This window comes from Pezoporus wallicus, unplaced genomic scaffold, assembly GCF_028554395.1.
Source record: "Pezoporus wallicus isolate ANWC-B61680 ecotype Strahan unplaced genomic scaffold, APGP_CSIRO_Pwel_v1 contig_3952, whole genome shotgun sequence".
Classification (NCBI taxonomy): domain Eukaryota; kingdom Metazoa; phylum Chordata; class Aves; order Psittaciformes; family Psittacidae; genus Pezoporus; species Pezoporus wallicus.
The window spans coordinates 473,400-501,142 of NW_026635034.1; the positions used below are offsets into that span (position 1 = coordinate 473,400).

Here is a 27,743-nt window from a genome sequence, read left to right on the forward strand (position 1 = left end):
CCCTAGTTTATACACTGGTTTAGTTGATGACTTTAGTGAAACTAAACAGGAAAGCTTCAACCACTTACAAAATCACGAAACTTCTGCTACCTCACATTAGATAGCTCTCAGAACTTTATTGATTCAGTTTGGATGTGTACTCAAATGCCAGGGAGGGATCTTAGGTAAGATCTCTTGAGTCTCTTGTAGCAGTTCCAAGGTCTCAGGGATATAGCTTGTTCTTCCTGCCTTCAGCACACCTAAATTGTCCTCACCTTAACTCTTCTCTTTTGTAGCTGCACTGTATGTTTTATGCTGCTGTTAGGACTCTTCATAATAAAAAGGGTTTTGTGATTGGCTGTTATTGGGTCCAGCTGAAAGCTCCAAGGCAGGTATTTATTCCACAAGTTTATTCATATCTCTAATCTCCTAACAGTCCCTGGAATCATATTTCACAGTTGGCCTGTACATTTTCCTTTACATAACGATTTAAGGTCGCTCAGAATGCGTCACTAAATGTCATGCTCCTCACATTGTAATTGCAATCGAAAAGGTGTTATTTGTTCTGAAAGCTGGAAGGAGGAGACACAGCCACTTCTGTTTACCTGGTGCTTTGGAAACAAAGCCTTGCCCTTGGGATAGTCAATGTAATGCCTTTAGATCAAGATGAAGATCACAACTGAGTAGGTAGTAAGAGGATCAGGTAAACACCCTAAACTCTGAAGGCTCTCTGTTGAAGGCCTTATGTGATTTAAAACTGAATGGGTTTGTTAAAATGGGGTGTACAGCTTAATGCAAAAGTAGGCAGAGTAAGAAGACTGACTTTGTAAATTGCTTGAGGGACATGAATGTATCTTTCACTGAGGTGAAAAAAGAAAGAAAGTGGTAAACAGATAACTTCAGATCTTTGTTTTGAATCTGCTTGGAACTCTGGAGGGATTTTGTTATTCTTGAATTAGGTTTTGGCATGTTACATATAAAAAAAGAAATATTTGGTTCTGTATCTCAGTAATATCGGGAGCCCCACATTTGGCTGAACTATCTCTCCTACATAAAGAAGACCAGAAAAGGTGAGGCAGCCCATTTCTGTGCTTAGATCTGAAGCTAGAACTAGGAGACATGGAAGGAGAAGTCAGAAGTCAGAGAGACAAACCAGACCAGACATGAAGGGTCAGGACAGGGCCCTGGTGGATCACAGATCTCTCAACCTCTCCTGGAATGAAAGGTCCTTCAGAAATACTGCTTCCTCTAGTCTATCTTGCTTCTTTCCTTTGGTTATGCATCACAGAGGTGGTAGTAGCTGTGGCCTCAATGCCTGGGCAAAGGTGACTTCACTTGCTGCAGCCTCTTAGCTGGAGAGAATGGTTTGACCATTTGTAAATACATCTTCAGTGATGTTGGCTGAGAAGGGCCTTTTCCTTTTATATGTGTCATCTAAGAACTAAGGCGTTTTATTCTGGCACGTTAGAGAGAACCATGTAAGTAGTAGGTTGAAATGACACAGTCACAGCGTGTCATGTCAAAATCCAACAACAAAAATCAAATGGAAAATTGGGAATTCACTTTGGTTTTGCCACTGTTACTGGAATTCGGGTCTTGCTTTAGTATTTTCCCTGCTCCCTGCAGGATCTGCACGTTTCCATCATCTTGCCTTCGTAGTGATGGATATTGTGTTTGCAGACAGAAAAAACCCAGCACATTACGGTGAGAGGTACAGTCTTTTTCCTCAGCACTGTTTCCAGGACCTGAAATCTCAGAGATACAGGGGCCCAGAGCTGTTACATGAGGACAGGATCGATTCAGTCAATCAGAGGGAAAACCTACTGTCAGACTCTCAGACCTTTAACCTGCTCCTCAGAATTATTAGAACTCCCAAATCTCTTTGCAGGCCTTTCTATTAGACAGATATTCCCATGTTTTGATTTTTTTTCTCCAGAAGTAATTTTTTTTATAATTACCTTCATTGAACTGCACTTACCATCTGTGAAGTGAGAGGCACTTCAATGATTTATTAGTCCGAGTTCCTAAAATGTGCTGAACAGCATGGGATTGATCTGGCTAGTGACAAATACAGGATACATGACAATGGATAGGTGGCCAGTGTTTGATGGAGCATCGTGCTGCTCTGGTGGGGGCTTGCTCTGCAGGTGGATGTTGGCTTTCTTCCAGTTGTACAGGAGATCAATGGAAGGCAGGTGCACCTTGGCTCAGAAATACAAAGAAATACCCCAAAGTACAGTTCTCCCCTTGAAAAATGTCCTCCTGTTTCTGAAATAACTCTAAACTCCCCCTAGAAGGCTCTAAGAAGCTTTCTGGCAGCAATGAAAACCTTTCTAGAGTCCAGAAGTTGATTCAGATTCTCTCTGGGTGTGCACTGATTGAAATCCTGAAGGCTGGTTTTGGTCCTCACTTTGTTTCTTCTCTTGCAAGTAGTATCCATGATATGCAAGATGCTTTTCACAGTCTTTCCTCAGCCCTGTACAACGGGATTCAGCAGAGGTACACAGGATGGAGCAGAAAGCTGAGCTGTGTGGCTCTAGATATGAACATAACTGGAAGGCAGAGAAGGGCTGTAGGTATAAGCACTACCTAAAGAGGGGAACCCAATTCCTAGCTAAGCAGGAGATGGGAAGGAGTATATGTCTTTCATGCAAGTAAAATCCTGTCTCTGGGAATAGCCAGGGGCTTCTGACTTGTACCTCCAGTTGCATTCTCATCTGAGCAGAGGCTGTGAGACCCTACTACTCACAGAACATCGTTTTGCTTCCCCACATACCAGACACTCACAACTTCTGCTGACCTCAGAACTCAGTTGGATCTGAGATGAAGCAGCTCCAGCCCTTCACAGCTATGAGATGCCACCAAACAGCTGATCTTTTCTGTGCCCCCAGCACTCCCCTGCAGCCTTGGCTGTACAGACCACATGGCTCGTGCCCTGCCTGGCAGGGGAGGCACTGGCATAGGGTGGGCATGGAGCAAAATCAGGCAGCAAATGAGCCAAGCAGGGACTGAGAGGGAAAGGAGGCGTGAGATGTTGGAGGGCTGCATTGAGAGGATGGGGTTGGTAGGGAGTTCTCCCTGTGTCTTGGGCTCAGCTTTACGTTTGCAAGATGGTTATGGCCTGGAGGAAAGCCTTGCTATTGGGAAGTCGTGCAGTATGTAGAGTCTGATCTGAAACTGCTGGGATTCAGCTGTCATTCAGAGCTGCACAAGCTACCATAGCTGTTACTGTGTTTGTACTCTGCACTTAGAGATGACCTTGAGCTAAGTTTTAGAATCAGAACATTCATGTCTACCTAGATACAAGATGTTCCTCTGTCTTGTAGCTGTGTTTGCTCTTAGCAGCCCAGTTGTGCCACTTTTACTCGAATCAATACCCACTTCACCTGCCAGACCACAGATGTTGATGAATTTGTTCCTCCACTTTTTCCACAGATCTCTCTTCTAAAGTAAGGGTTCTTTTGTCTGCCACTACCTGCACTGTAGCTGTTTCTCCTCTATTATTTTTCTGTCTCATGCCCAGATTTCAAGGCATGCACAATGAGGCACCAGTGAAATCAAATCAGACCTACAATGTGAACTACCCTGAACTTGGAGTTGGTTCCAGCTCAGCACCATGTTTATACAAGGGCAGGAGAGATCAGACTTGGTTACCTTAAGGAAGCACACACAGAGTACAGGGAAAAGAAAACCTCAGGTTAATGTTCCTTTTTACTGGCATGTGCCCTAATGAGCGGCATGTGGCCAAATGGAGTGGTGAGAAGCAGAGACAGATGGCAACATACAATCTGGAAGGAACACAGGGTTTTACACCCAGAGATGCAAAACTAGAGCCCTGAATACTCATGATTCTTTTGGTGTGGTGGATGTTACCTGATTCGTTATCCAAATATCAAGATTTAGGCTGGCTTCTAGTCTAAGAATTAATTTTGGCTTCCTCTTTATTTTGGATCTGGCCTTCTTCCCTAAAATGCTGCTCTTTCTGACCTCCAAATTAATGAGTAGGACCATTCATAAAATCACAGAATCCCAGACTGGTTTGGGTTGAAGGGACTTTAAAGCTCATCCAGTTCCAACCCCTGCCATGGGCAGGGACACCTTCCACTAGAGCAAGTTGCTCCAAGCCCCTGTGTCCAACCTGGCCTTGAACACTGCCAGGGATGGGGCAGCCACAGCTTCTCTGGGCACCCTGTGCCAGCGCCTCAGCACCCTCACAGGGAAGAGCTTCTGCCTAAGAGCTCATCTCAGTCTCCCCTCTGGCAGGTTAAAGCCATTCCCCTTGGCCTGTCCCTGCAGGCCCTTGTTCAAAGCCACTACTCAGGTTTCTTGTAGCCCCTTTAGGCACTGGAGCTGCTCTAAGCCTTCTCCAGGCTGAACCAGCCCAGCTCTCTCAACCTGGCTCCCCAGAAATGATTCTCCAGCCCTCTCATTGTCTTTGTGGCCTCCTCTGGACTTGCTTCATGGTGGACAAGCAACCCGCAGAAGCCAAGTGGCGAAGAGGACAGATCTTTGCAGGTGGCAGCCCAGGCCATTGGACAGCATTGTTCTGCTGCACTGAAAACTTTAAAGGGTCCTTCAGGCAAAAGTCAGATCTCATCCCTTTCATTTCACAGATCCTCCCTGGCTCCTTCCGGGCCTACAGCCTGGGCTACAAAGCCAATGTACCAGTGTCTATGTGTTTGCTGGAGGAACTGTTACTGAGCAACGGTATCCTGAGTGACACAACACATCGCCATGCCTTGCAGAGTGTCGGGCGCACCGCTTGCTGCAGCCAGGCCCTTCCTCCCACTGAGCTGTGTTGGCATCAAACTCAGGTGAGAGGTGCAGAAAGCTTAAACCCTTCCCCTGTGAGCATCCGTGCTCAGCAGGGCTGACTTGGCAGGCTGGCAGGAGGGTGAACTGTGAGGCAGGAGAGCTGCCAGCGTTGTTCAGAGTTCAATCCTGGTGCTTCTGTCCTCAGAGTCAGAGGGCTGGGGAGTTCAGGGGAGGAAAAAAACAAAGTAAGAAACAGCTAAAGAAAGAGAGCAAAATATTGTTAAAGCTCTGCACCATCAACCCATGAATCTGCAGCGCAGGGGCCAGTTTAAACTGGCTTTGGGAAACTGAGGATAGCTCACTTATGCTTAATAATTAAAGGAATGATCTGTTTTCCTACTCACTGCACTAAAGATGAGTGAGGTTTTATCTCTGCACTGCTAACAGTGCCAGTGACATGTTCATAATCCTGTAACACATTTCTCTGCACATACAGCAGGGAAGAGGGCTTGTGGCAACGGGCCAGAATCACTTAGATCATTTTACCAGGGGCACACCAGAGACCAGAGGACCCCATCAAGGAGATGCTTTTTCCAGTCCGTAGCACGGCATGTTGTGACATCCCTCACACTGTTGTCCCCCCCCATGTTACTTCAGATGACACAAAAAGTGATTGCTGTCTTTAGATATAAAACTCAGTTTGACTCCAGCCAGGGTCAAACTGCTGTCGGTGTATTCAGATACATGTTTCAACTTAGTTTTGTCACCCTGTGAGTTGGAAAATTGCAGCTCTGGGTGAGGTGAAATCAGGATGATAAACTTTGTGAGCAACTGAGTATGAAACAAAACCTGATTTGCTCAGATCCAGGTAATGTTGTTCTTTTTCTCCTCCTTAAATCGCAATCCTGCTTCTCCAAGTTGATTTTAAATAATTCAGCTTTCTGAAGCAGGAGGGCTTGAGGAATTTCAGAAATAAAGCATGCAAAAGGCTGGCTTTTATACTCCTGGTGTCTGGGATCCTGCATCTTCTGGTGTGATGTGGGGGGATGTGTACATGGGCTTTTTTTGTACTCACATGCATACTCACACACCCGCTCTCTGTGTGAATTGATTATGTTACCCAAATACCTCCTAGGGATCTCTCTTTCTGTGGCTCTGGTACAGTTCGTTCTTGAAATTACTCTAGGAATTGTACAGCCCTGTGTCAAACACCCCCACACTGATAGAGGTACAGATTGAAAGTTGATGGGCATTAAAATGAAGTGGTGCTTAAGTAATTGTTAATGCAAAGTGGACCCAAATAATGGGACTGCTGGACAGAGGGGATGCAAAACCAACAAAACCAAGTGGAGAAGCTCCTCAAAAGAGAATAGTTTTTCTTGCCAACATGAGGAGAGGTGCAAAGACAAGCCTGTGCAGAGGTGTGAACTTGTAGATTCTCAGTTTCCTATGTCAGTCCCCATTTCAAGTATTGCTTCCTCATCTCCTGAGGCAGGACAGCTGGTGACTGATTGAACCTCACAATAATATATTGCCCCCTTGGTATGTTAACTTCTTACCTGGTGTGTTGTTTCTGGTTTATGGGATTGTTGTCTTTCCAAAACTGTCAGAGTCTCTTCTCCATCTGAAACACTATTGCATTTAGCCTTTGTTCTCCTGATAGCATAGGAGGCATGTTGTATTCAGCAGTGATAAACTATGCATGCTGAACATGGCCCAAATGGTAGTTAAAGGTGGCAGCTTCTCCCAAGGGAGGGACTGAGTGCACTGAGGCACAAACTCTGTTTTTGTGCCTTAACACTGCTGCTAGAACACTGCTGATGCGTCTAGCATGGAATAAATATTGGCCATTGGGCATTTCTCCCAGAATGTCTTCACAAACATAGTGGAAATCACCCCATGTTTATCTGGTTTGTGTGTAAATGGAATGGGTGGTATGTGGAGAGAAGCTCCCAGGTTGTCTTCTGTCCTGCAGATTTCTGAAATAGGCATTTAGCTGATGTCCTCAGCTGATGAAGACATTCCAGTTTTCTCAATTACTAGATTGCTGGCATTTGGTATCATTGTTTTGGTTCTTATAGTACTTTATACAACTGGCACCTACTCTGTTTTCTGTCCTGTCTGACTTATTCTGTTCCACGCTGTCCCCTCTACGTGAGGATAAGTGATTTCCATGGCTTTGTCCTTCAAAAAGCATCAGCCAAAGCTGTTTGTGCCTCTGCACTCGTTTGCTTTCCTCCGCTCTCCAGTTTAGAAGCTGCTCACGTTTTTAAGTGCCTTCCTGATTTTAAGTGCCAATAAGACTATTGTGCAATGAGTTAGAGACATCTGTCCCTCTGGCTTGGGCCACCTCCCTTCCAGAAGTGTCCCCAGTTCCTGACCAATCTGCTCTTTCTACCATCTTCTCAACCAGGTATTAAACCTTGGCTTTCCTGCCTCTCTTTCCCATCCTGCATGGGATTACTGGCAGTGTTTTCAGAGAACATTCATTGTCTGCAGTTTCCTTCTCCAGAGCCTCAGTTTTGCTTCCAGAATCTCTTTCCTGCCCTTCTGTACATAATTTGTGCCAGAATGGACTGGGCTTTTTCCCCAGTACCTCCTGAAAGCCAATTCAGGCTCCTGAGAGATCTGCTGCCTTAGTCTTAGCAGTCATGTCACCAAGTACTCCTCCTTGGGATTCCAGCCTCACCTGCCTATTTGTTGATGGTAGGAATCAGCTTCAAGCCTGAATTTAGGTTTTACAGTGGTGCCTTACTCTTGGCAGGAAGCTAATGTCTGAGTATGCAAAGAGACCAGGTTTCAGATGTGTGCTCTTGCTTGGTGTTCCCTGTTGTGTTGGCTCTTGTGTCTCCCCATCAAGTCCTTGCCAAGAGTGCACAGGTATGGGCCCTTGCTCAATATTCTGTATTTTAGTCTCAAGCCTGGATAGCCCAATGCCCACATCCCTTTCTTGAGTGCTGGCCTGACTGATTTGGAACCAGAATTAAGATTTAGAAAGACTTCCTTACTGCTTTCAGCAGAAGGCATTAGGCTTAATGGGCCATCCACTGTATATTCTTGACTACTAGATGTCTGACAGCACTCTTGGAGCAGTAGCTCTTACTAGGTTGCTCTACAGGGAGAAACCTCTAGCAGATGGGCACAGGATCTCATGGACAGACTCCACCCTGCATGCTCTTGAGAGGTGTCACAACATCACATCATCAGCTCTGTGTGGTTGATGCCTGACATCTCCCGTGTAGTATGATTTGCAGCTGAGCTGTGAACTGAGCATGTGAACGTATCCAAGGCAGCTTATGCATTCTGGTAGTGTTGGTTTGCTACATGATTCAGTTGCTCAAGCATGTATGCTGTAGGTTGGGTATAATACCTGGGCTCTATCTGGTTTAAAGTTTCTGACAATGTCGCACTGGGATGTATGGACTGTTAGCTTTTATAATGAGCTTATCTGTAGTCAGACATATCTAAATCAGAAGATCCTTTTACTCTGGTCTCCAGTACGAAATTTATGATCTTCTCTAGTTTGCAGTCACTTCAAGGTCTGCAAGATCCTCTGTTTTCAGTGACAAATAGATGCCACTGCGCAACTGTAGATTTTGACATCTTTTCTTCCTTCTTTAGCTGTGTTCCATTCCCTTCCTCCAAGCAGCAGGCTATGTACGAAGTACCTGTTACAGTCCTACCAGACTCATTTGAATTCAGCACACCCCATTGTCCTGCTGAGTGTTCTATCAATGTGCCAACTTCACCGTATTAACCCAGGAGCAAAGGAAACAGCAAGTCAGTCAATCCTTGGGCTACAACAGGTTTATTTTATTTAATGAAGTTTGAGTCATTTTACGGCAGAACTGGGCTGCAGTTCCAGCTGAGCCCTTTTGAGCCTGCACATTCCTCTCTGCTGCACACCTCTGGGGTATGCAGCCAAAAATGTAAATTAATGAAGACAAAGAGATGTTCCTGACATGGTTATTCTTCTCTTTTGTTAGGGCACAGAAGCATGGGCAGTATGGGGAGAAGCAGTGAAGTTATCACTTCATTCATCACAGTAACAGTAGTATTTTTCTTGGGCAGATCTATGGCAAGTGCCTGTTGACCACCTTAATATATTCTTAGAATTTCCCTCAATAAAACCACCCCTTCCTGCAGGACTCTGGCATGCAATACTGTAAATTATCATATTAGATTTTGTTTTTTTCTTCTAGACATACCCAAAATGTGACAGTTATTTTGATGGAAAAATAAGTCAAGAAACCATGGGGCAAAAGTGGAGAAGTGCACAACTGGCATATGACTGCGGCCTAAGCACACTTCTGTTTTAACTTTGCCATCTTTCTCTGTCTCATGTAATCATAAATAAGTGCTTTGCAATCTGTGGAATGTGTTTTTTACACATGACCACCATATGGGCTGCTATTTCTCTGGCCTTTTGTACCTCTCTTTGTTGTTTGGGTTACTGATAGTTCTCTGGTGGTGTTTGATTTTAGTTTTCTCCCTCAACAAGTTACACCTAGAAACTTTCCCTCATCTTATCTTTGAGGTTTACACTTCTCTTAGCTCTAGCAAATATGTCTGAATTCTACAGTTTACTTCTGTCAATACTCTGCATTTTGCTTTTAACAACTGTTTGTGTACAGAAGATACCAGTCAGAAGTAAGTCTGGATTATCACTCCATGGAAGCTTATGTTTAGGGCCCACTGCCCTTTGGAAAAGGATGCAGATTATTTGCACTGTTATTCCAGAATCTGTGTCTTGTCAGGGAGTCTTCAGGCATCCTTTAGTTTTACTCCCTCTTGTGTGAACTCAGTGTCTGGTTGAACAAGCCTTAATTGCAGCCTTCATCAAACCTGCTTTCAGCTGAGATTTCTTCCTGGTGCAGTGGTGCCTGAGGTGTGCTGGAGATAGGTTTGTCATACTGGTTGTGTGTTAAATGCTTGCTGAAATTGATGGAAACCACTCCAATGACGATTGGGCCCTGAGAACACTGCACCAAACAATAACCAGATGTATTCCAGGCTCCCACTTCCTTAACCCTTCTTCTATTGTATTCCTCATCCTTGTATGTTATCAGAATATACATTATTTCCTGAGCAGTTAGTTCCTATTCTGGCTTTTATAATTCTGAGATGACAACAGGTAATTTTGAACACGGAGTCACTCTCTCATGCCTAATCTACAACATTTCTTCCCTGCAGCTGAGGACAGTGAGTTCTGAACCTTCCTGCAGGCCTTGGTTTGGTGTGTGTCAGTGTGATGTGCTGCTCCACTTGGCTTGCTCTGCTCATGGGTAATTTAATAAGTGATAATCATGGCCTGCAAGGAATGCCAACCCTGTCGTTCACGCCATTCCAGTTCATGTCTTCATTTCGTCTGGAAAAGCCACTGTGTCAGCTACTAGTGGACTCTCTACCCTTCCCTTCTTAAAATAGGCACTTGCCTTTTCAACTCTTTTGTGTAGGTGAAAGACGTTATATGAGGTTTTTAATTTAAACCTTTAGGATTATTTTATTTATTAATTCTTAGGCAATGTTCTCTTCATTCCTTGGTCTGGGAGGAGATGTGCATCACAGGCTGTTGCTGGTCCCTGGAGGGTGGAAGCCTGCCCATGAATTAAAGTAGACTGTCAGAACTCACAGTGGTCTGAGATGTGCTTATAGATGATGCAAGAGAGAGACAGAAAACAAAGTGGCTAAAAGCACAGAGAAATCAGAAATGCCAAAGAAGCATCTGTAAACTTTGACTTCATTCCAACAGTGAAAATTTGCTTATCTCAGTCCCCCATCTATGTCAAAATCTTGCATTAATTTTTGATACAAGGAAAACTGAAGTTGTAAGATTACATGATCACAGTAATAGCCTCTTTGGCAACATCCTTTCCACTGCCCTCCAGCTCTTTCCTCTTCTGTTTTTTGAGCTTCCCACCCTTAGACTAATTCTTCTCATTCCATTTGCCTTTTGCCTTTTATCTACCATATGTGCCCCCATAGCCCACCTCATCTGTAGTAACTTTTTCTGTCCTTTGATTTTAATTCACACAAAGGAGAGGGACCCCCCACCACTGCAGTACGCCTGGCAGACCAGCAGCAGTTCATCTAACACAGCTCTGCCGTGGCACCTCACTTACTACTTGTTCAACTGTTGCTATTGACTAGCATTGCTTTTAGGGAGGGCATGTGAACATCATGAGACTGGAGAGGCGAAGTCTTACTGCACATCACTAAAAGGTACATGGAGATCTTGTGCTAGGCTTGCACCCCTGGAGCACAAGAGGCTTCTAGCTCTTCAGGAACCTGAGCCAACAGTGGTTTGAAGTGGACTTTAAAACTGATTTTGTGGTCAACTGAGTAAGACCTGATTGACCTGTGCTCATGTTACGTGCCCATGTGTGGGTTTGACCCTTCCCCATGGATGTCTAATACACGTGGTTGCTGGGGGCAGTGATGGAGAAGCAGGAAGACTCAAAACTATTTCTTTCTCTTCTAATCGGAACTGGAGCCCCCAGCCCAAAGGAAGCTGCAGGGGAAATTTCTTGCTGCAGGAATGATCGTCACAAGGTGCCTGACAAATGAAGTTCACTTCCAGCATTTGTTGCTGTGCAGTGATTCAGTGACCTTCATGTCTTGGGTAGGGTTGCTTCGATTTGAGTGTGCTCAGTGCTCACCCAGACTCAAATGAAAAGCCAGGATTAAGAGGAGCCATGTCCCCTCTTAGACACAGAGGTGCCTGTCCCGTTGTGGCAGTGTGACATTACTCCTGGGTTTCCTGACTGGAGTTGGAAAGATGTATAAGCAAGTAGCCTTTTGAGGATAGCGCTGATTTAGCATCCTGTTGAACAGCAGCCTATTTAGTTGCTTACAGACACAGAATAGGTTCAAACCTGTTTGCTCACTTCTTCCTCTTCGACCTTTCCACACTGGAATTCATCAGAGTTTTAAAACTTCATTAAAACTTCCATGTGCCCATTAGCGAGAGCAGCAGACTGCTTCCACAAGTGAGGAAGCAGCAGACAGGAAGGACCAATGTCAACAACATCAGGCTTTTGGGTACTTCTCTCTTGCTTCTCTCCTGCTACGGTACAAAGTGCAGCACAGCTGGAAAAGCCTCTGGGAGGAGAGTGTCATCATCTGGCTTAAATAAACCTGGCCGCAGTCGCATCAGTGGGCAGACACCAGCTTATCCCTGCAGGGAAGGTGGCCATAGCCCTTGGACTGTGTGCGGGATCTCAAGAGGATCTTTATTTTCAAACTCCTTTCTGGGAAATGCAAATATGCTCAGGGACATGGCACACTGGAGCAGGGGAGGGGGTGGCTCAGTGCTCCCAGAGGTTTGATAGCGCTCCCTTCTCAAATAAAGAAGTAAAAAGAGGGCGAAAATGCTCCCGCCCGGGCTGAGGGCTGTGGTCCAGGTGAGGCCAGGGGCCTCGCTCCTGGTGAGGGCCGGGACCGGCTCAGGGGCCGGAGCCCGCAGTGAGGGCGGGGGCACGGACTGAGGGCTGGGGTTCCGGTGAGGGCCTGTTCCAGCGGTGGGGCCGGGATCTGGGGTGGGTGTCGGGGCCGGAGTCTGGGGTGAGGACGTGGACCCGCGGTGAGCGCCGGGGTGAGCGCCGGGGTAAGGGCCAGGGGCAAGGGCCAGGGGCCTTGCTGAGGGCGGGAGTCTGTGGTAAGGGCCGGGGGCAGCGGTGAGAGGCCGGGCCTTTGCCTCGGCAGCGGGCGCTGGGCGGTTGGTAACACTAGAGGTCACTGTGTGACCAGGGATGGAGGCGGCGTTTGGGGCCTGGGGAAGGTCAGCGGCTGCTAATCCGTGTAAATTGCTGAACGACAAGCGAAATTTGTACCTCATTAGGGAGCGCTTTGATGCGGCATTGCTGCTGTCCTGACTGCAGAGCGCCCGCTTCCTGCGGGGGAGAAACCTCACCCTTGAGTGGAGTGTTCCTGACGGCACCCGGGGCATGGCTGGTGTTTTAGGGACAGGCTGGGGGCGCTGGACCGGGCAGTGTTCCCCGTGGTGTCAGTCCGGGTTGCATCTACCTGTCCCACTCCTCTCCTCCACACAGCTGTGAGCTATCTTATCAGCATGGGCAGGAATTCATTTAGCTGATGCTGCCTGGCAAGCCTAGGGGTAAAGATGGATTTAACACAGTCACTAGACATCTGTGTGCTAAACTCACTGGCTCTGGATCCTTTATCAAAAGGATTTAATATTATTCCCTAATAATCCCTTTTCTCACAAACAGGTCAGACTGGAGAAGCTGCTGCTGCTCTCAGCCTCACTGGTGGTGGTGTTATTGGTTTCAGGGCTGCAAGACATCTGTCTCATCTTGGTGAGAAGTTTTCCTTTTAATATTAATATTGATTGAACTTGTTTACTCTGGCAACTCAGAAAAGAAGGTATCTCTGCTGCTTGGTTCCCTGAAATACTGCTCTAGAAGTTGTTCTGAGCGAAAGACTGCAATGTTTTCTTCTCCTGCCCCTGAAAAGACAGATAATTTTGGGTCAGTTGAAGCTACTTAGATGTCGGTTGCATAGTTTGTCAATTATTCTGATCCAAAACAGTAAGAAAAATCATTTTAACATTTTCCGTTGCAACATATGCGTTGATTTGACCAACAAATAAAGCATCTTCTCACCCTTCCCGTAGCATCCCGAAGAATCAAAGGTAAAACACCTGATAGGAGACTGAACAAAACGTTTTAGTTGACCTAAAGCAGTTTATTGTTTTCACTTTGGCCATAAGGTGGTTATTAGCACAGGTTTCTTTGTAAGCCTTCCCTTAGCTCCTGTGAGGCCAGGTGTCTGCTGGCAAGGGAGGGAATGTGCCCCACATCCCTTTTTCTCTCTGGAATGTGCCATTAATGACCCAGTTTTGGTGGAGGTTTCTAATGCTCTCACAAGGGTTTCATGGCACTTCCCCCATTAGGGCAGGAACCTGGTTGTGGTTGGATTCCATGGTAGTGAAAACATCTCACAAATCTAGTCAGGAATAATTGGGGTAACAGGGACTCCTTAGTCTTCGTTCACTGGAGGGTCACAGGACTTCAGATTTGACTTTGCTATTGAAGTCAGCTAATGTACTGGAAATGCCTTCGTTTTCTCCCTCTGGAGGCACGGGTTCAAATCCACCATAAATTACAAGTGACACAGGTTCAGTAGTCTTAATTAAATCCCACGAGGTTATTTTTGTGTGTCAACACTCCCCTTCTCCTCCCTTCTGCACCGTTTGGAGCACCTGAAGGGCAAGGGGGACTCCAACACCACAGGTGGAAGTTCTCAGTGCAGTACTCAAGCACTCCAGTTAGCTCAGGACTGGGGATATGCCCAGACTCTTATCTGCCCAGGTATCAATCTTCCATTGAACTTGTAATGTGGTGTATATTCTTTCTACATTTAAAGCATTCAGTTCTGTGCAAGATCATTATTCCTTGTTGGGAGATAACTGTCTATAGAGGATTTTTGTTATCTACAGCATCTCTCCAGCCTGGAATTCATTGATTTCCAATCTGCTTTCTAAAGGTGTGGGATAGGGGTGATCAATGCTACAGTGCTGATGTGAATAAAGCGTGCCCCTAATCTGCATTATCAACGGTCCACTTCCTGATATCCTGAGCTGACCTGGTCATGACTGTCTCTTACACAGATAAATACACTGGCTGTTGCTAACATGTCTTGAAAGCCTTTAAAATAGGAACAAATCAGATTCAGTGTCGTTTTTCCAGGGAGTGGCTTTGTTCATTCAAACCTTCTTTAAGCTAATGCTTTTGTAAAGGCACTATATGTTTCTCTTAGCTTGGATTTAAATTAAAAGCTTTAAGTGGTCTCCTGATTTTCCCAGCAACATGTTTAAATAGAAAAAAAGCCAGAAAGCTAAGGAAAAAAAAAACAAACCCAGAGCTCCAAAATGTGCCACTTCCAGAGGAACTGTTTAGAGAGCAGGTTTTTATTTAATAAACAGTGATCAATTGAATTGATTAACCATGAACACATTACAGCAGAGTTTGTTGTTGCTGTTGCTGATAATTGCAGTTCATGTGCATGAGAATATTAAATGGCTGTTTGCAGGATCATTTTCATGCTCTTTTCATTTAACAGAATGGAGAAAACAACAACTGTTGACAGCGATTTTGGTTAGGACTCAAGCACCGCAGACTGTGCCCTCAGGATGCCTGTGCAATAACTCTGTCAATTGTGGCCATTTACTCTGCACTTGCAGACATTTCTGCAAACCTTGCAGCTGTTTTTTAACTAATTCGCTTGGTAATTAGATCTTATCATGCTGGCTCCATGGCTTTACATAAACTGTAAGCATTTGGAGCTGCCATGTAAGACGTTTGAGAGTTGTCTCTGTTTTGCTCCTCTGCGAAGACCGAGGTGCTCACAAAAAAGCAGTAGAAATAAGGAAGCGATTGTAACAAATGAGTTCCTGCTGATTTAAGAAGGTTTCCGTGGAGTAAAGGAGTTCCTTTACTTAAATTAACAACTGGAAGCCAGGCAGCATTGATGGGTTTCATCCTGCTGGATGCTGAGCACAAACTGGGACCTCTGCTTCTATCCTTTTTTCACCTTGTAATACACATCTTTGCTTTCAGTAGGAGTTGCGGGCTTTGCTAAAAGTATTTTACCATTTTATATATCTCCTTGATGTTAAGGAGGGTACTACCATGATCCTGTGAGCTCAGGGTCAAGAGCTGGTATCAGTCATGCACAAACAATATGAGTGGAAAGGCAGTGAGCCCTTTTGTATCAGCACGTCTCCTTGGAATGGCATTATGCAGTGATATGTGTAGTACGACTTGCAAACTGTGAATCTAGGTGCTGGTACTGGTGGAATGACCTTGCTGACACAGACCTATTGATCTCAAAGGAGAAAGTGCTCTGCCAGGGACTACTCAAAAGCTTTTTATTTTCAGAGCCCATCTTTGGATCTGCCAGTTCTGTGCTGTGCCAGGGAGAGGCAGAATATGGTTTAGTTTCAGGGTTATTGTCTGCTGTCTGCAGGTCACTTTGGGCACAATATGGTTTTCTGTTTTGTGCTCTGTATGCTTTGCACTTCCCCCAGGAGTACAAGCCAGGCTGTGTGTGCTGCAGTGTCTTTGATCTAAAGAATGGAGAGACGTACCCTGTAACATCCGAGAAGGTCCCATAAATGGCAGCATTGGAAGGTTTGCAGCTGTGGAGTTCCACCTAGTTAGGGATGAAAACTCAGTTAACAGGACCCCAAAGAGAGTTTGGATGTAGCAGATGTCAGAATGAAGTACAACTCTTAAGCTTTTTTGTGTTCAAACAAATCATTAAAAAATTTTGCACGAGGATCTCATGAAGGATGCAAAAATATTATGGGAAGAGGCAACTTTTCCAGATGGGCTTTGGTGCTTGTATCTGTCAGCTGATACTGGCAGATGTCATCGTAAAGATACTTTCACCACTTGTAAGGGTGGTAGTAGTAATAACGCAATAGCTGTGAAGGTCTGAAGAGGTATGTGAGGCTACATCTATAGGGAGAAGGGATACATTTTATTAGCGGATACAGTTGGGAAAAACAGATGAACTTTTGAGGCCAGGAGCCCTACTTTCTGGAGCTTTGCTGGAGCTCTGGAAAGTCACAGCTCACAGGATGTACAGATCTTTTGGAATTCACCTTTGACAGCACAGTGAGACTTTCAAAGAGTGCCATAGTTTTGGGTGTTTTTTTGAAGTGGAAATCCTATGCCCTGTCCTTAAATTGGTGCTTAAGTTGGTACTGCAGTGGAGCCATCTCTGAAGACTGACTGCTATCTGTTTGGGACATCACGGGAGAATACCTTCATGACCTCTAGAGCTGACTCCTTCAGAGGAAGTTTTGCCCTGATTCCCTGCTTGCCATGAAGGATACAAATAAAAATGCAGAGGTAATTCCAGTAGAAGCATTAGAAAAGTCTGCACAGGTGATCTTTTTATCCTCCAGTATTTCAGGCAAGTTGCTATAACATGTTTTATGCAGTGATATCATCTCTCTGAAACCATGGCTATGTCTTAGTCTGTACTTGTGACAAAATGATATTATGGGTCCTTGGGTGAATTCACTGAATTTACACTCTGAAGTCTAACAATTTCAGAAGCAGACAAATTTGGACCTAGTGAATATGCTCTGCATGTTTGTGTTACAGACCTTTGTGTTTGCCAGCAGCCAGTCCAATAATGCATGCCCAGTATATGTGCATTTTGTATCACATGGAGACCTTCAGGCCCAGTGCAGTAGAAATCTAAATGCTTTTGCCACCTTGGTAAATGCAGTAACTGGAAAAACAAGTGTATGTACAGATGAAGGTATATCAGGTATTTGAAATTTCTTTCAGTCATAAACCTTGGGGGAAGTTTAGCTTCGGTGTTGAGCTTTGATCCAAGTATATAGCAACTTTAGTTTGAAATCTTTAAATTAGTATCACCATACCTCACAGATAAATCCTGCAACCCACTACTGGCTAATGTGCTCATAGATTTCAGTGGGAGTGGTGAAACAGGTACTGCAGGTAGATGGATCTCAGGACAACTGAACAGTGACAGCCATTGTGATTTTAATAACAGCAGCAATAACAACAACAATAATCTATGCGTTTTATTGTATTTAATAAGTGGGTTCAAACACCTGGGGTACTGCAGAATACAGATAGCTGTCTTGGCTCTGGATAAATGAGGCTGAAAGCTGGGTGCAGTTTGATCAGACCTGCATGACAAATTAATTATCCCAGGAAGCAAATGCTTTAATTTGGAGGTAATGCTGTGCAGATACAGGACAAGGGCTGCTCTCTGTGCTGTGTAGGTATCTTGGGTCATTTGAAGTGGCCTGGGTCAGATGCATGTGGCAGGACATGTTCCACTGGATGTGGTTCTCGGGTCCAAGCCTGGCACAGATCTCCCCTCCCTGCACAGTCCAGGCTGCAGTGGGGACCATGCTCCTTTTCCCATTATATGAGAGCATGTAGAGCGAGCATTTAGTCCTCAGATTCTGAAAGCTCTGTGTGAACTTTGATATGACAGTGCCAGTTTTAACCAAAGAAAAGTACTGTAGATGTCACCTGCATTTTTATCCAGTTCTCTTTGACAGGAAGAGAATTTAGAGTTCTGCTAGAGATAGAAAGGGCAGAAAACCCCACTCCTAGACTCATTTTGCTTGCTGTTATCCTGCTACCATAATTACCTCTAAACATAATTATGGGCAAGACAAATGACATTTTTAGCTTTAGTCTTTAAAGACGAGTTAATTTCAGGCTTTGACCAGAACTATGTTAATTAGCCTCTACTCACTCTCTTTGTATGGAATTACATCACCCAGGACTTAGCATAGGTTGCCTTTCCTGTATCTTTGAGTAATGAAAGGACACAGCATGGCAACCAAATCAAGGGCTGCTGCATTAACAAGGCCACTTTTCTGCCCATTTATCATCTATTAAAGGTGCACTAGTTTGTAAAGTAACACCACCTTCAGCAGGGCTGCCAAGAACAGCTCCTCATTTATTTTCTGCATGGTTTAAGTTGGAGTTAGACCCACCTTGTAGCTCAGAGGTGACAGCCAGTAAGAAAAAGTACACTAATTGAGACATCTCAAGGGAGGAATAGAAGAAAACTGAAAAGGTAATTAGAATGAGAGGGTTTCAAGCTGGGTAGGTAAAATCGAATGGAGGTGCATATTAGGGGCTGTTACAGATGGGAAAGAAAGTACTTGGAGAATAAAAAAAGAAAAATGAATATTAGAGAACAGAGCACCCTTTTCACACATGAAGAATAGAGGAGAGAGATAAAAAATAATGTAACAGTGGAGATACAGGCTGGGGAAAAAAAAAAGCTCCAGAAATATGAAGGACGTATTTAAATGTAAAAGAGAAAGAATGGGGAAAAATAATAGAGCAGATCAATTACTGGAGCTGTAGTCAAGGAAGGAGAAACTGTCAAATGAATATTTCTGGAGCTGTGGAAAAGTCTCCTTTTTTTTTTTTTTTTTCAGGGCTATAGAGTGTGTTTGGTTTGTGTAGAAGGGGTTTCTTTTGGGGGGTAATTCAGTATTTGAGCTTGCTGCAGTGTCAGTAGCCTGAACGCAGCACTGGGGTGAATGCCCATATGGGCAGAACTAGATTAAGTAGATGCTATTTGGCAGAGCGTGTAGCTGGTACCAGACCTTTTTCAAGTGGGTGAAGTTTTACCCCCTCAGCAATATTATCTCTGTGTCTCTTTTGCTTTAGTGTCAATAGTTAGGGACATGTTAAGGTCCAGTTCCAATTTCTCCCATTTTAAACCTTCCCTTACCTACTGGAAAAGAATCACCTGGGTTACTCCCAGGTCATTTCCACCTCACACATAGTGAATCTGGAGTTGCTCCACATTCCTTCAGGCATATGTACCCTGAAACCAAGGCAGACAGGCACATGAAGGGAAACACTTTTCTGATTAAGAGTGGACAATGGCCATTGCTTTCTGTCCTCTTCACAGTTGATTAGGCAAGATTTTCCCTTTTGGCTCCTGTGGAGGTAGGAGGCTGGAAGTGAAGATAGTCTTCATTGGTGGGCAGACCAGCTGGAGCATGGCTGCAGGGCAGGAAGGTGGAACCCCAAGGCCATCACCAGTGAGTTATTAACCCTCAAACACCCATGGTCTCAATAGCTGGTGGGCTGGAAGGACCAAAGTCTGTGTCTGTATCACTGGGAAGTGCTGCATAGAGGAATCTGAGCTAACTCTGAGCAAGAAAATCGTGCTTGCACCCTCAAGTAAATGAATCAAGGGAAATCAATTGGAGATATGTTTCTGGCTGTTTTCATGGGACTGGACCAGCAGTATTTGTTCTCATTAGAACTTATTTGTGCACCCCTAAACTTTTAAAAAGTGATTTATATTCAGTAATCAGGGAGCTGCTAAATCAACTTCACTGTTCTTAGCGTAGACATCTGCCTGGCAGGGACTGCAACCCTGTCACCAGGCATTCACTTTGCATGGGAGCTGTGAGCCACATTCCTTGAAAGTACCTCGTTTTTCCAGCTGCTTCTTGTTATCTCTGTTTCTGGTAAGAAATTTCATCAATTATTTCCTAATAGTTGAGTTCTGTTTTCTCTTTGAGTTGTATTTCTTATGTATGACTGTATGTGGTATATGTATAAAATGTGGATGTATGTTAATGGATTTTTCTCCATGCCATGATATTATTGTCTCTGTCAGTGCCCAGATCTAGACAAACAAATGAGATGAACAAGTGGAAACCAGTGGCATAAAATAGCCCCAAAAACTTCACTCAAATGCTGTAAGCAGGTGGAGAAAAGCGATAACACCTGCCTCCTGACTTCACTGCTGGGCGGATACATGCCAGTGGAGTTTGATGGCCTTTGGCAGATAATCTTGTGATCTCTCATCACCTGCCTGTTTGGTGAAATTCTTCTTCCTCTTGAAAAGTTTAGGTCAAGCATCATCATTACTTGGGCTTTAGAGTTCAATACTAATTACTAATACTGGGCAATACTGCCCCTCAGTGTGTTTATTCCTAGACACTGGCTGCCTTAGCTTTTCTGTCTCTTTTTTGTTGTTAAGCGGCAGGGAAAACACCTGAATAATTCAGCAAGAACCTTTTACATTATGAAAAATATAATCAGCTGGCAATGGTGAGGTATCTTATTTCTACAGGACACTAACTCAGGTATTACAAGTGACTGCAAGATTAATGCCAAAGCACAGGAGGTGTGCATATGCATTCTCCTCACTGTTCAAGGCAGTCCCACCCTGTGTGGAGGGCGGAGGGAAGACTGTATTCCTCACCATGCCTACCTAATGCCACTTAATAATTTAAATCCATTAATCGGTTAAGATGAAGACCGAGCGTTGCTTCACTCACCACTGCCAAGTGAAGAGTTTTTCCTGGCTAAATAAAAGATCTTTAGGTTTTGTCTTCTTGCAAGGGACCTGAGAGTACCACAGCTTACTTCCCTAAGAGGCTTCAGTTTTTGTTGGGGGTGGTGGGGTGGTGATACCCAAAAGGGCTTAAGTAAACACTACCATCCGTACATCATAAGTAGATGTCTGGGAATATTAGCTGTTTATTTCACTGACATCCTCTGAAGAGTCTATGGGGGGCTCTTTCAAGAGTCAGGACCTCAATGTAATATACAAGCTTTGATTCTGATATTTCCCTTGATAACTGTGCTCTACCATATTGGGGTCGGGAGTCAGCAAAGGTTCATTGGCTGTTGTAATGCTCACTGTCACCAGTAATAAGTACAAAGGACTTGCTTTAAAAGCTGGCTTATAAAACTTTAAGGAAACTTGGATTGCTTAAGTGAACTTCCAAGGCTCTTCAGGGGCCAAGTGCACTTTGGTTGTCTACTTATATTAATTTCACAGAGTTTAAAGGGTCAAGCAATGCAGTTGGTGATGCTTATTAATTTATGAAACACAGAACCTTGCACTATCTCGCTTTGACCACTTTTCCTCTCCTTTTAGAAAATTTAATATACATTAAAGCTTGCTAGACAAGGGCGCCCTAAAGGATTAAGCCCAAAGTTCACAGCTGGACTAAAAGGTTCAAAGATGTTGAATCTGCAACACTGATTTGATTCCAAGTGACGTTCAAACAACGGAACCAAACTGTGGATGTTTGAATGTGTAAGGAAACAGCAATTAGAGGAATACCACAGAGCAGCAGAGGATTAGGATTTATTTTCCTTAAAATGGTAAAACTGATTCAGCCTGATTCTTTCGTTTGTGGGGGGATGTGTTTGATCACATCAGCTTTTGGGGTCAGTGGTTGGTGTTACAATACAGCTTGCCAAGCTCTAAATGCTCATGCAGTCCTAAGAACTTTACAGAATATATTTGATTGTTTTGGTGATGCTGAACTGAGTCCTGGAAAAGAAAATGTTAGCCAGAAAGGAAGAAAGAAAAGAGAAATGGGTAGCTGCTGAAGTAACAGGGTTAGGATTTAGAAACCTGACATAATCCTATTCAGGGGTATTTCTGTATTCTGTTTACTTGCTATTGAATTGCTCTGGTGTCTTGTCCAAGGGAGATAATTCCAGAAGTCATTCACACCCAGGCTGCAAATTCAATACTGCATTTAGGTGACAAATGGAGTGTGATTGCAAAGCTACCCAGAAAATTGGAAATCAAATTGGCTGTGATGGTTGGTCTATGTGGTCTCCTTTTGGAATCAACAAGAGGGAGAGGAAAATGAAGTGTGTCCTACTGTACAGAACATGAGTTTATTTAACCAGAGTTGGTAAAGGAGGAAGCGAATTTCACATTATGTCAGCTCTGATTCCCGAGGCCTTTGGGAACACTCACCTTGAGGAAGCGGTTGTATTTCACTGGATGTTTGCTGTTGCAAAGAGAGACTCTAAACCCTGTAAGGGAGTCCCAGTGGTGCAGAATCTTTACATTGCAGCTGGGCCCGAACAGCCTCAGATAAGGTTGTGGGGCCCTGTGGTACATCACATGCTGGGAGAAAGTCTGTGGTTGGAGAGAATTCATAGCTTTCATGAGTGAACAAGGGCAGAAATGTGGGAAGGCAAAGCAGCTGGGAAGAATTTTGTGTGATCCGTGGCACTTTGTATCCAGCCAGAGAACAGAACTCACATGTCCAGGACTGCAGCAGCCTTACCCTTGTATTTTAAACCCTTTAAACAGAGAGAACAATGCAGAAAATCCCACAGGACACATGAGAAAAGGGGTTGTGCTGAATCCCTGTTACCATTTCCTTGCATTTACTTGCTAACAAAAAATATTTTTCTTCTAGAATGAGGTTCTATCCTGTGGGGTATTTGGTTTAAAATGTACTGTAACCTTCTTTTTCTAATTGATCAGATCAGCCTTGAACGCTCAAAGAAAAACCTGCCTGCTCTGAATATTGCCTGAGGAATTAGAAAGGTCTTTCTTGGAAACAGAAGAATGAGATGAAACGATCATCTGTAGAGCATGGTAAGAGAGAAAAAGAATAAAGGGATGAGTTATGTTTGACTTGTCTTCTTCCAAGAGACTATTTCTTTTTTGTTTTTTTAGAGCAGACTTTAGATGTAGGAGATGTTGTGGGAGCTGCTCTGTACAGTTTCAAGATGTAGCTTTACCATGGCAGCTCTGCAGGCCCTATAGCTTCCTCAGACCCATCTATAGGCACCTGCATTTTGCGCCACATATGGGAGAGGGTCTGGAAGAATCTTATCTTTCTCTTCATTGTCCTCCACAGGTCTTTGTCCCAGAAAATACAGAGAGAAAGAAGATCCTGGAGTTGAACTGGAGCTGAGCTGACCATGGACTTCGTCCGAAGAGTAGGTATGTTTGGAGGTGTAATTGTGTTCCATGTGTAACACTAGTGCTGGTTGATCTGGTATATGAAGGTGCCCTAAAATACATTTGCCATTGACCTTGTTAGGACCTGACATGCTGGTTCTCAGAGACCAGAAATGAATGACTGCTAGAGGTTCTCATGCTGCTCAATGCATTTCCAGTGTCTTGCTAGAACAAGTTTCCAAACATGGGCAGTTTTTCTCCTCCTCTCCCAACTTGTAAACCAAAAATATCTTTGTTTTGGCAACTTGATTTGCAGTAAGACTACATTATGTACCACTTGAGCTGTAAGAGAAACTACTAGTTGTAGTACAGGGGTCAATCAAGTAGATGTTTGTTATCTTCCACCTAAGCAGAAGCAACACTAAAATTTTAACTCTGTCATTAATAAACAAGGAGCCAGTGGATGGGAGAGCAATGGAAGGCCTATGATCACTTACTCTGAAAGGGATGATTGTTAGTTGCACCTTGATGGCATCTGCTTGCAGATACAGTGAAGAAAAGATTATCACTGCAACAACTCTGGTTAGCGAATAATACAGACATTGTGGCAGGGATCTGACCCACCTCACATGTGCTAACAGTGTTAAGTGATATCTCAGTGGTATTTTGGATCCTCATTTATGTGACTGCAATAGGAAACCAGAAGAAAAGGACCCTTCTTTTTTGTGACATAATTAATTTCATGCCATTCTCTGCACTTCTAAACTGAAAAATCAGTTATTCTTGATTGAAGTCAGCTTACTTGTGACTCAGAGAAGAAGAAGAGAAAGACCTTTAAGGCAAAGACCTTGGGTTGGTATTAATACGCCTACATAAAACATCAGCTGTACACGAGTTTCCTCCAGTACCTCTTTTAGATCCTGGTGAGGGGCAGGGGAGAGTGATGCTAGCCATGAGTGAGAGCCTTTAGCTGTGTCCTTTGGAAGAGTAGAAACAAACTATTCTTTCAGTATTCAGCTCTTCCTGGGGTGCTAGCTGCTGTTGGGAATTGTGCAGAGTACACAGAATCCTTCTGTGTCTGTCCTTAATCCCCTTAATTTGTAGCTTCAATTAAAGGTGTTTGAAAGGAGCTTAGATACATGGCTTCATCTTGATAGAAAGGGACAAATGTGAATAATAAAATGGACCAGCCCAGTTCTGCTGGAACGTTGCTGAAGTGAGAAGCAAGGAGACTTCAAGACCTGATTCCCCTTTACAGATTCAGTCAAGGATCCTAAAGGCTGCCTTCCTTAGCTGGCAGCTGCCCTGAAGTTGTCCTGAGTAGGGTGGCCTGGGGAGCAGATTGGAAATATAGAAGGTGGAAGTCCCTAACTTTTAAGTCCTTTTAACATCCCTAAATTTTTGTTGTGGTCACAGATGTTACAATGCAGAGCTCATAAACTTACTTGCTTATATCAGTCAGGTACAAAAGCTCTGGGTTTTGCCTTGGCTTTCTTGCCTTGCTTGGTGAACGTATTCCACCTAAGTCCAGAACAAAGAGCTAAATCCTGCTGAAACAATCAGTCCCCAGGGCCTCAAGTCTATTGGCTCTAATGGACATATAAAAGTCAGTCATAGCAGCTGCAGATGAAATCACAGATGAGATCTTACTAATTAATTGCATGAACTTTGTTTCTGCCTGCTTTGAGATTCTCTCAGCCTTGCATAAATATCTGGGCACCCATACTGCACACCTCAAAGGGGCTGTTGGTTTTCCAAGGAAGAACAATTTGGGGGCCTAAAATAGCCCTGCAATTACTTCTATTCACATGGTCTCACAGGAACAAAATGGTTTCTGAAAACTGGTTTTGTTCACACGTGATTGAAAAGTTGCCCTCCGTTGTTCTGCCAAGTTAGGCACTGATTCAGGTTTATGACTATATCATTAATATTTTAGTACTGCATCAGTAACTGGTTGCTATTAATATGTAGTGAAACAGTGATATAAAAAGGTAGATGTTCCCCATCATTTGGCAGAATTTGCATTACAGCTGGATGAAATTTATAACACATCTTCTGCAACCTACTGGTCTGAACTCCTGTTATTAATTTCTGCTGTGTTTATTTGTCGTTTATGTTCACTTTGGGCAACATTCTGTCAAGTTTCCTGGCAAGCACAACAGTGGATATAGCTGATTTCAGCTGACTGCAGGAGAAGGACTTTGTAGAAAGTGAATTTTGAATTAGCACTAGTATTTGCAGCAAAAATCTCCCCCTGAGAAGTCTATTCCCCTCCGCCTGGCGTCAGCAGCACTTAAGTGCATGTGAATAGCCCTATTGACTCCAGGTGGGCAGCTGTTTAATTACCTTCCTGAATCAAGGCCAGGACAAGGAAACAAGTTCCCAGCATACGACCTGGGTGCCCACTCAAATGGCTTATCTTCCGAATGCTGGGCTTCCGTAAGTGACCCCCAGATTGTTTGACTGGGTAATTTGGCAAATACTTTCCAGTCAAGAATAAATTTGAGGAAATCATCGTTGGATACACAAAGAGAGGTGAAATTTGTACAGTGTATTTTGCAGCTATTGCCCAGGTTTAGTCAGCTTGTTTGTCTCTTCCTGTTTCAATACTTCCAGCAATCACGTTTTTGTCCCCACGTTTTATTTAAGAACTCTGAAATGACAAGTCTCTTGCCTTTCAACCAGGAGAGTGGTGTGCTGTACACAGCATGCTGTACACAGGAGGAGGAGGATAAAGAATGACATGCTACTCTGTGAGCTACAACTATTCTTTTTTCCAGACCCGCATCTGCTCTTGTCCCTCTTCTGTTCTCAGATCACTCTTCAGCTTCCCTTAGGAATCCAGCTGTGTCATCACATTGTGTGGCATCCTAATATTTCATACTAAGCTGTAAGCCAATTAGGAATGACTACTTACCATGCTGAATCATAGGAAGAGGAAAGGATAATGTGTCCTTCATGTAACGAACCTCCTCTTTTTTGGCAAGACAGATCACCTCCACATTATATTTATGAGCCCTGTGACTTTTCACTCTGCCCAATTAAGATGCAGCTTCCTTTCCCTCTGCTGCAGTATTTTAAGGGGCTTGTTTACAGATGGATGCTTATTGAAAGTGCTGACCTGCTACCATTATACCTCATGCCACCTTTCCTCTTTACATGCTGAAACACTGGACAAAACCTGATGTTGTAATCACCTTTAACAGGATGAGAACACGAGTGCAGCAAAATACAAATACCTTGTCCTGAGTTCCTAAATGAACTGGTGACCCCAGAGGAGGATATAACATTATCACGTGCCACCCAGAGTTGAGGGAGACGTTGATTAAAGTCAAACTGTAAAATAAAGTCTATTGTATCAAAGATGAAGAAGAATGAACCATCATTGTGTATTTGGAAATGCGTGAAGTGTTTAGTAACGAGCATCAAGAAGATATTAAAATTTATTTGCCATGCTGAAGTAATTAATGAGCTATTATGCCAGGTGTCTGAGCTGCCCCGAGGTCTGGGATAAGTACTGTTCCAGCAGAGGATGCAGAACATGATTTAAGATGAAATGGAACAATGCTAGTTCTAGTGAGCACTTAGGGTGCCCCCCCTACCTCCAACTGGTGTTTCTTTTTCCTAAGCTGCTGAGTAGCTCTCGATAGTATTTCTTTTTCGGGAAGAGACATACTCCTTCAGATTTGTCTTTGAATCCTGGCAGTGTTGCAGACTGAAGGCTCTGGTGACCTTTACCTGCCATCTTTCAAACTTTCTCTAATCCTATTAGTCTTCACAGTGAAACAAGCAAGACAGCACCCCAAATGGCAGCACACTCACCCCATGGAAGCCAGTTAACTGCCATCCTCAAGTGATAGATTTTGTGTACCAAGTTACATTAGAAATTACATTCAGGTAAGAGCCCTGGCTGCAAATACATCCAGGTGAAAAGCATGGTCTCAGATTCAGCTTCCCAAGCTGCATTTCCTAAACCAAATCCAATCCACCCCCAATAGAGATTGGAGCTTAACGAAATATGGGAGCCTCTGTTTTAAGGCTGCTTCAAGGAAGGTCTAGCCATACCCTGGTAGGGTTCAATTTGCTGCTTCAGTGATCACATCCCATTTATTCCGTTCACAAATACCTCTGAGACAAACAAATTCTCCCACAACCTGCCAGGGAAGAGCAGTGTGGAGTCACAGTGCTAACATCTGTGGCTAAAAGCATAGATGTAGGCAGCTGTAGGGGATCAGGGAGATCCTGCTTTGCTTTTCAGGGTAACTGATCCCACCTGTGCTGAGCAAGTTTAAGGGCTCAGATCTACGTGGTGACCTCTAATGGAAGGTAGGGCTAAGGATGTTACAGCATAAGAGCTGTTGCAAGTAGAGGATAAAGGTTCATGGTGTTTTTCTTGCAAAGAGAGATCTTCAGTAAGTTGAAGTTGGCTCTGCTGTAAAGGTTCTGTGCTTTATCTGAAATAATGCTTGTTTTATTAATGTAGGGGTTTAAAAACCTCTTGGCCTCCAAGAAAAAGCTGGCTGTTTAGGAGCTGTACCTTTTTGTGGTGTTATTCAAAATGTCTCAGTTAATCATTGCTAAAGGCCTTGCAGTCTGTGTTGCAAATTCCTTTTTTATATAATATATAATTCATGTGGCTCCTTCCACACAGATAAGGACTTGTCTCAAATGTCAGGGTGGGGGAGGAAAGGATATCTGACCTGGAGGGCAAGAATATTGAATGCACTGGTGTTGGACTTGACATTCTCCTAGTATTCACTGCGATAACATCAATCTTGAGG

General features: G+C 44.0%; 1 long non-coding RNA gene across 2 annotated transcripts in view; it reads left to right on the top strand.

The window, feature by feature from the left end:
• Nucleotides 1-4,617: 4,617 nt before the first annotated feature.
• The window catches only part of LOC130603040 (uncharacterized), a 105,239-nt gene continuing 82,113 nt past the window's right edge, over nt 4,618-27,743 (top strand). For both annotated transcript variants that reach the window (XR_008973056.1, XR_008973062.1), the window contains exons 1-3: nt 4,618-4,793; nt 22,540-22,653; nt 22,919-23,004. This is a non-coding gene — a long non-coding RNA (uncharacterized LOC130603040). The remainder of the gene's footprint in view (nt 4,794-22,539; nt 22,654-22,918; nt 23,005-27,743) is intronic.